This window comes from Mustela nivalis (assembly GCF_964662115.1).
Source record: "Mustela nivalis genome assembly, chromosome: 10".
NCBI classification, from domain to species: Eukaryota; Metazoa; Chordata; class Mammalia; order Carnivora; family Mustelidae; genus Mustela; species Mustela nivalis.
The window spans coordinates 102,390,620-102,398,802 of NC_139029.1; the positions used below are offsets into that span (position 1 = coordinate 102,390,620).

At 43.2% G+C, this 8,183-nt stretch overlaps 1 long non-coding RNA gene across 1 annotated transcript; it reads right to left on the reverse strand.

The window, feature by feature from the left end:
- Positions 1-4,130: 4,130 nt before the first annotated feature.
- Positions 4,131-7,585, reverse strand: LOC309841725. Its single transcript, XR_014299273.1, has 3 exons — positions 7,478-7,585; positions 5,456-5,501; positions 4,131-4,389 (listed from the first exon to the last, which is right to left on the reverse strand). It is a non-coding gene; the product is annotated as an uncharacterized lncRNA (long non-coding RNA).
- Between the last annotated feature and the right edge of the window lie 598 nt (positions 7,586-8,183).

Genomic DNA, 8,183 nt, shown 5'->3' on the forward strand with positions numbered 1-8,183 from the left:
AAAAAAATGAAAGGCTAAGAAACTATCACAGCCAAGAGAAACCTAAGGAGACATTATGTTCAAAAGTAATGTGGTATCCTGGATGGGATCCTGCAAAAGAAAAAGGACATTAAGGAAAAACTAAAGAAGTTGGAATGAACTGTGGACTTTAGAAAAGTTTCAGTACGGGTTCATTAATTGTGACAAATGCACCACATTCATATAAGATGTTAATAATAGAGGAAATTGGGGTGGGATATATGAGAACTCCGTACTACCTTCTCTAAGACTGTTTTGAAATTAGAAGTTTATTAAAAAAAAAAAAAAAGCGAAGAAATCTAGCTATATATCAGGTTGATTCTATAAACACAAAGAGAAGAATTTTAAGTGACTTTAAAACACAGTATCCTGAGGACAAATTTAATACACAAAGACATCTCAGCTTGCCTTCAGTATTGCTAGCGTTGGTTACTATGTTGGTGTTTGATATGTGATATATTGAAATATATATTAATATGTCACAATAAAATGCCATATATATTATATGTATAATATATATTATAATTATATTATATAATATATATTAGAGCTAATATATATATAAATACAAAGAGAGAACAAATACATGATTATTCTAGTATCATTAAAAGCCATATTTTTAGCATAAGAGAACAGAGAAAATATAAAACCAAAGGAAGGGGCACCTAGGTGGCTCCATCCATTATGCATCTGCCTTCTGCTTAGGTCGTGATCCCAGGGATCAGGGGCCCACATCAGGCTCTCTGCTCAGCTGGGAGTCTGCTTGTCCTTCTCCCTCTGCCGTGCTTGTGTGCTCTCGCTCTCAAATAAATAAATAAAATCTTGAAACAAAACAAAGGAAGTATGTAAAAATGTATCTTTATTTGAATTAGAATCTAAGTATTAATTCATAATTGACTTTTTCTAAAGAATGCATATTTCCTAGTTCTGCCCACTAAAAATGCCAGGGTTGAGAAGCAGTGAGCACCCTGAGAGTCCAGACTGTAATCTCTAAATACCCTCCCCCACTAAAGGAATCAGGACTCCTTGGAGAAATGGCTAATTATTGGTCTCAGGTAGATGAGCCTGGAGCATCCCATTAGGCTCAAAAGCAAGGAAGTTATGGGGACTACAGGGTCATATGAAAACAGACAAGCAAACAAAAAAACACAGGAGCCAACCTGAAATGGTTCCCATTGGCCAAAGATGGAAGAAATGGAACATAAAAAAGAGTAATATCTACAAACAAATAAAGAAAGAAAAAAAAAGAGTAACAACTACATTGAATTAAAACCCATCAAATACACAGAAATTTATGAGCTCATAGAATGTATCCATTTCTTCCCCACCCCAAGAAAGAAAACTCCACTGTCACCTTTTGGGAATACTAGGCTATCAATCATTCTGACACATATAAATGTGATGAATAAGGGAAGGAGGAAAGCTTTCATCTTGCCTTTTCTCCACAGACTGTATCTCTTAGTAACCAAATAGTTCATGAAGGAAATTTCTTCTGTATAGAAGAATCACAGCTAATAAATGCAGGAAGAAAATACATCTGAAAAACAAATCACCATTTTGTAAGCCCTAGTGAAATAGTAGAACGAGGCAATGATCAAAGAGGCTGTTGAAGCCCTTAAATGAAATGCTGATGGAGAACTTTGTAACAGATGGATTGGGACAACACCACTTGAACCCACTGATCAATCTTAACTAGAAGTGGACTTGCTGGATATAAAGTTCTTCCACCTGAAATACTGGATCTAATCAAGCCTCTAACCTTCAGCTTACAGAAAATAAGAGAGAGGTGTCAAAAGCAGCACCATGAGAATACACTCAGCCAATTCTAGAAAGTGGGAAAATCTACAGAACAAATGATACAGTCTCCTTAGTAAATAAATGATGTTGCCAAAATGGAAAGGGGCTGTCAGAAGTTGAAAGAGACATACGAACCAAACACAGCGTGTGAATCTTTTTGGACCCCAGTTTGAACACATCAAATGCAAAACATATATTTTTGAGGCTACTATGGAAAACTGAACATGGACTAGGAATTCGATGCCAAGAAGTTAATGTTGTTGGCTGTGATGATGGTATCGTCGTTACATTAAAAAACACAACAAAACAAAACAGTCCTTATCTGCTACAGAAACATACTGAAAAACTGATGGGCAAAAGGATAAGATGTCTGGTTTTCATTTTTTAATATTTCAGCCTCACCTCCTCCCAAAAAGTTGGTATAGATGGGTAGAATTGAAACAGGAATAACAGGGTGTTGATAAATTCATGAAGCTGAGTGATGGGTGCATGGAGTCCATCGAACCATTCTCTCTAATGTTGTGTGTGTTTGAACATGGTCACAATAAATAGAAAACAACCTTTAATTTTAAGATTTTATTTATTTACTTGAGAGAGCAAGAACGCAAGCAAGAGAGAGCATGAGCAGGGGTCGGGGGCAGAGAGAGAGGGAGAAGCAGACGCCCCACTGAGCAGGGAAACTGACTCCAGACTCAATCCCAGGACCCTGGGATCATGACCCGAGCCAAAGGCAGAAGCTTAAGTGACTGAGCCACCCAGGCATCCCAACAACTTTTAATTTTTAAAAATGGTGCAGGTTTTGGGGTACCAAGGAGATTTTGATTCTAGATTGAGGATCTTTTCAACAAGCAGCTCAGGGGATTCTGAACCAGATAGTCCTGGACCAGACTGAGAGAGTCTGCTTAATATGGCTCTGCTCTGGGAAATGAACAAGTCCTCAATACAAATTTACTGATTTGAAGTGAAGACTAGGAACATCTAGGTCTCGCAGTTGGCTGAGTGTCCGATTCTTGGTTTCAGCTTAGGTCATGATCTCAGGGTCATGAGATCAAGCCCTGCATTGGGCTCTACCCTGAGTGTTGAGTGTGGAGCCTGCTTGGGTTTCTCTCTCCCCTTCCTTCTGCTCACCCCCCCCAACACACTCTCAAATAAATAAATACTTCTTTAAAAATACATATTTAAAAAATGAAGACTATATTTTGATCAGAAATTGAAGTTGGAAAATTCTTTCCATACGGAAAAAGTCAAATTTGGTAAGAATTGGCACAGAAATAGTTCATGGGCTTCAATCATTCTGATACATGTAATAACCAGAATGCCCAACTATTCGGGTTACATACTATATTATTTCAGGGGCATCTGGGTGGCTCAGTTGGTTAAGCGTCAGCCTTCAGCCGAGGTCATGACCCTTGAATCCTGGGATGGAGCCCCGCTTTGGGCTCCCTTCTCAGTGGGAGCCTGCTTCCCCCTCTCCCACTCCCCCTGCTTGTGCTGTCTCTGTCAAGTAAATAAATATCTTTAAAAAATATATCATTATCTCAGGGTCCATTTTGTAACAGGGTATTCTGGGTTCTCCAAATTCATTAACTGAAGGATCAGCTGGATTCCTGAAGACTCTTACGTGGGTGCTGATTCCGTACTTGTCTTCCCTCCAGCTGCTGGGCTGTGCCTGCCGACCTTGTTTTAAGTCTGGCTTAGCAGTCTAGAAGTCTCCGTTTGTCTTCTGCCCAGAGGCCAAGAAAAGTATGTTTTCTGAGCCTTGTGACCCATCCATCCTCTCAATTTGCTTCTATGTATATTTTAGCTCAGTTACCAATAGCAATAAAGAGGGAAATCAGCAGAGCCCACGCTTCTGTAGAGCAGTCCCATAAGATCTCCAAGAAAAGCAGATCTGTTTAGGTAAACCAGAAGTGAGAATCCTCCCGGGCACCTGAGCTACTGAGTTTAATTGGGATGCAGCTGTGTTTCCTCCTTCCGCACTCATTCCTAGTTCAGCCTGCAGACAATAGGGAGCTACCAGTTAATTGACTGTTTCTATGATTGTCATTCACTTTGGCACTCTTCCCTTTTCTGTGTTGCTACAAAACGCTCCTTTTAAAAGTGTTTGCTTTCCTCTGAACCTTGACAAAATGTGCCATGCTAAAATCTTCAGGCTCTGTTAAAGAGGGGCCGATCTACCAGGGAAGATGGCGTGTGTTATAGGATTGGGGGCGTTGGTGTGAACAAAGAGCTGAGTAGCGCCGGGACTAGCATCCAGGTTATACATTACATAAAGGAGCTGGACAAGTTTCCAGTCTCAGAACCAGTCAGGCAGGTTGGGGGAGTTTCTTTTTATTTCTCCCCACTCAACTGAACAGAGGAAACTTGCGACTTCATTCGGTGAATGGTTCACTTGGAATCGTTGCGAAAGGGTTGCGAGCTGGGGCTTCGGTTTCATGGCTCCATCATCCTGGGAGGTGCTGGACCCCCCAGGACAGGTGCAAGGCAACCGAATTAAGCAAGATGCGGGACCCACCAGCTCTCAGTCCAGCTCTAGTTCTCGGATTGCTAATGGTTTTTCAATTTGGCTCACTTCTGAAATAAAAAGGAAAGGGGAACCATTGCCAGAATCAATATAGCATGTTTGTGTATGTGTGTGCCCGCCACGGGTTACATCATGGTATTGGATTTTGGTGGTAACCCCATCTCCTCTCCTCATTCTTAGTGTCAAACTGCTACCCGACCTTCTGCCAAACTGGCCCAGAGCCTCCCTCCCTTGTCTCTTCAGTGGAAAGTTCCAGAATAATTCTGAGTGTACCTCTTTGGAGTGCTTTGTGATTTTTATTTAAAAACAAAACAAAAAAACAAACAAACAGGAGTTTTGCCATTCAGGAACCCTAATTGGTTCCCAGGAGATGAGATGGTTCTTTTGGCTCCCATAATCTCCAGAATTCTACAGTCCATTCTCTGTTTACCAAATGAATACACCAGTCCAGGAGCCAAGTGGAAATCTGTTCCAGGCCCTCTCTACTTAAAAGAAGAAAAGAATGCTATATGTTGTAAATTGAAAAGGAAGGGAGGTTGAATTTCAAGAAGAGTCTCTTTGAACTTCAGAATTCACCCCAGTAAAGGTGAGGTCCAATGAATGAGTGTAAATATCTTGTAGATTTGATGGACTTTGGTAAATATCTTGCAAATATGTGTGTATTTGAAGGTACCTTACCACTCAGTTGACTTTTTCCTTCCCTCCACTACTCAGAATGGGGAAAAGGAGTGTTTAAAACTTCCAGTGCCGGGGTGCCTGGGTGGTTCAGTGGGTTAAAGCCTCTGCCTTTCGCTCAGGTCATGATCTTAGGGTCCTGGGATGGAGCCCCGCATTGGGCTCATTGCTGAGCGGGGAGTCTGCTTCCTTTCCTCTCTCTGCCTGCTTGTGATCTCTGTCAAATAAATAAATAAAATCTTAAAAAAAAAAAAAAAAAAAAAAGAAAGAAAGAAAAGAAAAGAAAGAAAAAAGAAAAACTTCCAGTGCCTAGAGGGCTCTCCAGACCAATTAAGTCTCTATCTCTGGGGAAGGTTTTGTTTTTGTGGGTTTTTAGGTTTTGTTTGGTTCGGTTTCAGGGTTGTTTTGTTTTGTTTTAATTTAACTCCTTGGTGACCTTACCTGCTGTAAGGCCAAGAACCAAGGCTCCAGCGGAAAGACCAGTGAGCTGGAAATAAAATGGGCGACTTTTCAAATTCTGCCTTTCCCACTGAGTTTGTCAACCTATAAAATTACAGATGACTTGATTCTAAGATTATGTGAGCTCTAAAATTCTCCAGTTCTCTTTCAACTGGTGTCTGTCCTGGAAACCAAGAACATACCAGAGCCAGCTGTTTCCCCATAACACCTGGAATGTTTCTAAAGCTGTCCTCACTGTGTTGGTGAGTCCAGATCACCTTACCAGACCGGAATAAACAAGCAGTGTAGTTTTACAAAGGAAAAATACAAGCGACATGGTGTTTCTGATACTTACGGGCCTACCTACTAGTTTCAAATGAGCAGTGGAATTTTTCTTAATGCATATTTAAGTCCTGTGGCTGCTCTAGTTTCCAATTCCTCCGATATTCAGTTAATTGGAAATACACCCTTCTCAGGAATGCCTTAAAATAAAAATGGATGCCCCTTCCCCACCCCTCCACTGGGGAAATTTAAATACTTACGAAGCTAAGGAAACTATGTAATCCAAAATGTGCATTTTTGTCTGGCCTGGACTTTAATTAGATATTACTGTAGTAGCCTAAACGGATAGAGAGAAGCTTTAACTCTTGAACTAAGACACAATTAGTCAGGCATAAAAGAACTCTAAAGGGATACTAATTGCTTTTAAAAAGATAAATTGAATTGAACCAGAGAAGCAGAAAATTACCTTCGTTGGGAATCATCTTGGTTGTTTAAGGAAAGGGAGGGCTGGTGGAAATTGGAACAATTAAGTGAGTGGGGCTGAGAGAAGGCCCTCACTCGGTTCTCCCTTTTCAGCCAAACAAGGCTCGAAGGCAGAGGCTCTTCCGAAGGCAGAGGCTCTGGAAGCTTCCGCGCCGCCCACCCCACCTCAGGCCAGGCCTTCTTTCAGTCTCTGGTAACCTGTGTGTGTACTTTAAACTCCTGCCAGCGATCCTTTTCACAGCAAGGATTCCCCACGTTCTTTGTAAATGTTATCTCAAAGGGCGTGTCCCAAAACTGTCTCAATGAAAGTCATTGAAATTCAGTTTCATTTTTCAAAACGAGCCTTCGGGGCAAAGGTGAAGCGGTTTCTCCTCCCTGTGAACTCCGTAGCCCTTTGGGGTGCCTGACCCCGAGGATGAGTTCCCTGCACGTGGAAAGTGTTGCATTGACAGCTCTGGAAGTCAAGCAAACTCAGAACACCACGCAGCATGTCACGGAGACACAAACCCTGGGAACCCCTGACCTCAAGGCCAATCCAGAGATGCTCTGTCGTGGAGGAGGCATTCAGAAAAATGGCCCTGCCTGCCCCCAGAAAACCTTACAGGGGGCCAAGGACATATTTTGGTTATTCAGCACCACTGGCAACGGTCCTCGGTTCTCCCCTCACATAATTAAGCACTAAATTTGGAAATATTTATGTAATAAAATCCATCGATGACCCCTGAATACTGGGGTCTTCGTGTTCCCCCAGATCTCAAAGGCATTTGTGATCCGCCAGCCCTGCCCTACCCATCTCCTCTCCGGGCGGCTTGTCCGCCTCGCTGCCTGCCTTTTCCCCAGACCCCTTTGCGGGCCCCTGGCTGGACCGCGCGGCTCATGCTAGTGAGCCTTGGCTTGACCTCACCTTTCCTCTCCGTAACCACATCCAAGGCCGTGGCTTTCTTTACATCATACCTTGTCTGCTGGTGTCCCCCTCACCTGGATGCTCAGCTCAGACTTGCACCTGGGCTCAGAAGCACCCGCAACCCCTGCTCCATATCTTCACCGGGGAGCGCAACCGGCATCTGAATCCTTGAGCCCTGCCCATTAAGTGAAGCGGGAACACGGAGGGATTCCCAGCAAAACCTTCGCGGTTCCCCACCATTCTCCCCCGCCAACCCCGTATCTAAATCCGCCTACGAGTTCTGCTGGTTTTATCTCCAAAATATATTCCTAATCCTCCCACTGATCTGCATTTCCACTTTTGCCACCATCTCTCACCCGGATTACTGAGATCGCTACAACCTGCCGGCTGATTTTCCCGCTTTCCCTCTTGCTCCCAGACACGGCACTCTCCACTCCGCAGCCAGAGGGAACTTTTGTAAGTAAACCAGATCCCGTTAATCACCTGGTTAAAACCCTGCGGTGTTATCGCAGGAATGCAAGCATATCTGGTTGCGTAAAACACCATATTAACAGCTTACGGGAGGGCAACTGTGCGATCCACTCCCCTGACACGGAGAAAGCACTCAATAAAATAAGTCACAATTTTTTCATAACAGAAAGTCTTGGCAGACCGGAAATAGAAGAGAACTTCCTTAGTCTGATAAAAATCAACTAAAGAAATACTGGAGCAAACATAATCATGTTTAATGGTCAAACTCTAAGACCGTTTCCAGTGGAGTCAGAAAGAAAATTATGTCTGTCAATTGCCTCAAGAACATATTGTCTCGGACATCCCAGACCAGGTGAAAACCCAATCCGACAAATATTTGTCAGGTGCCTACTACATGCCGTTCTAGGCTCTTCAGCTGCACCAGTGACTAAAACAGACAAAAACAGCATGTGGTGGGTGGCGCGCCTGGGTGGCTCAGTGGGCTAAGCCCCTGCCTTCCGCTCAGGTCATGATCCCAGGGTCCTGGGATCGAGACCTGCATGGGGCTCTTCACGTGGCAGGGAGCCTGCTTCCTCCTGCCTCTCTGCCCAC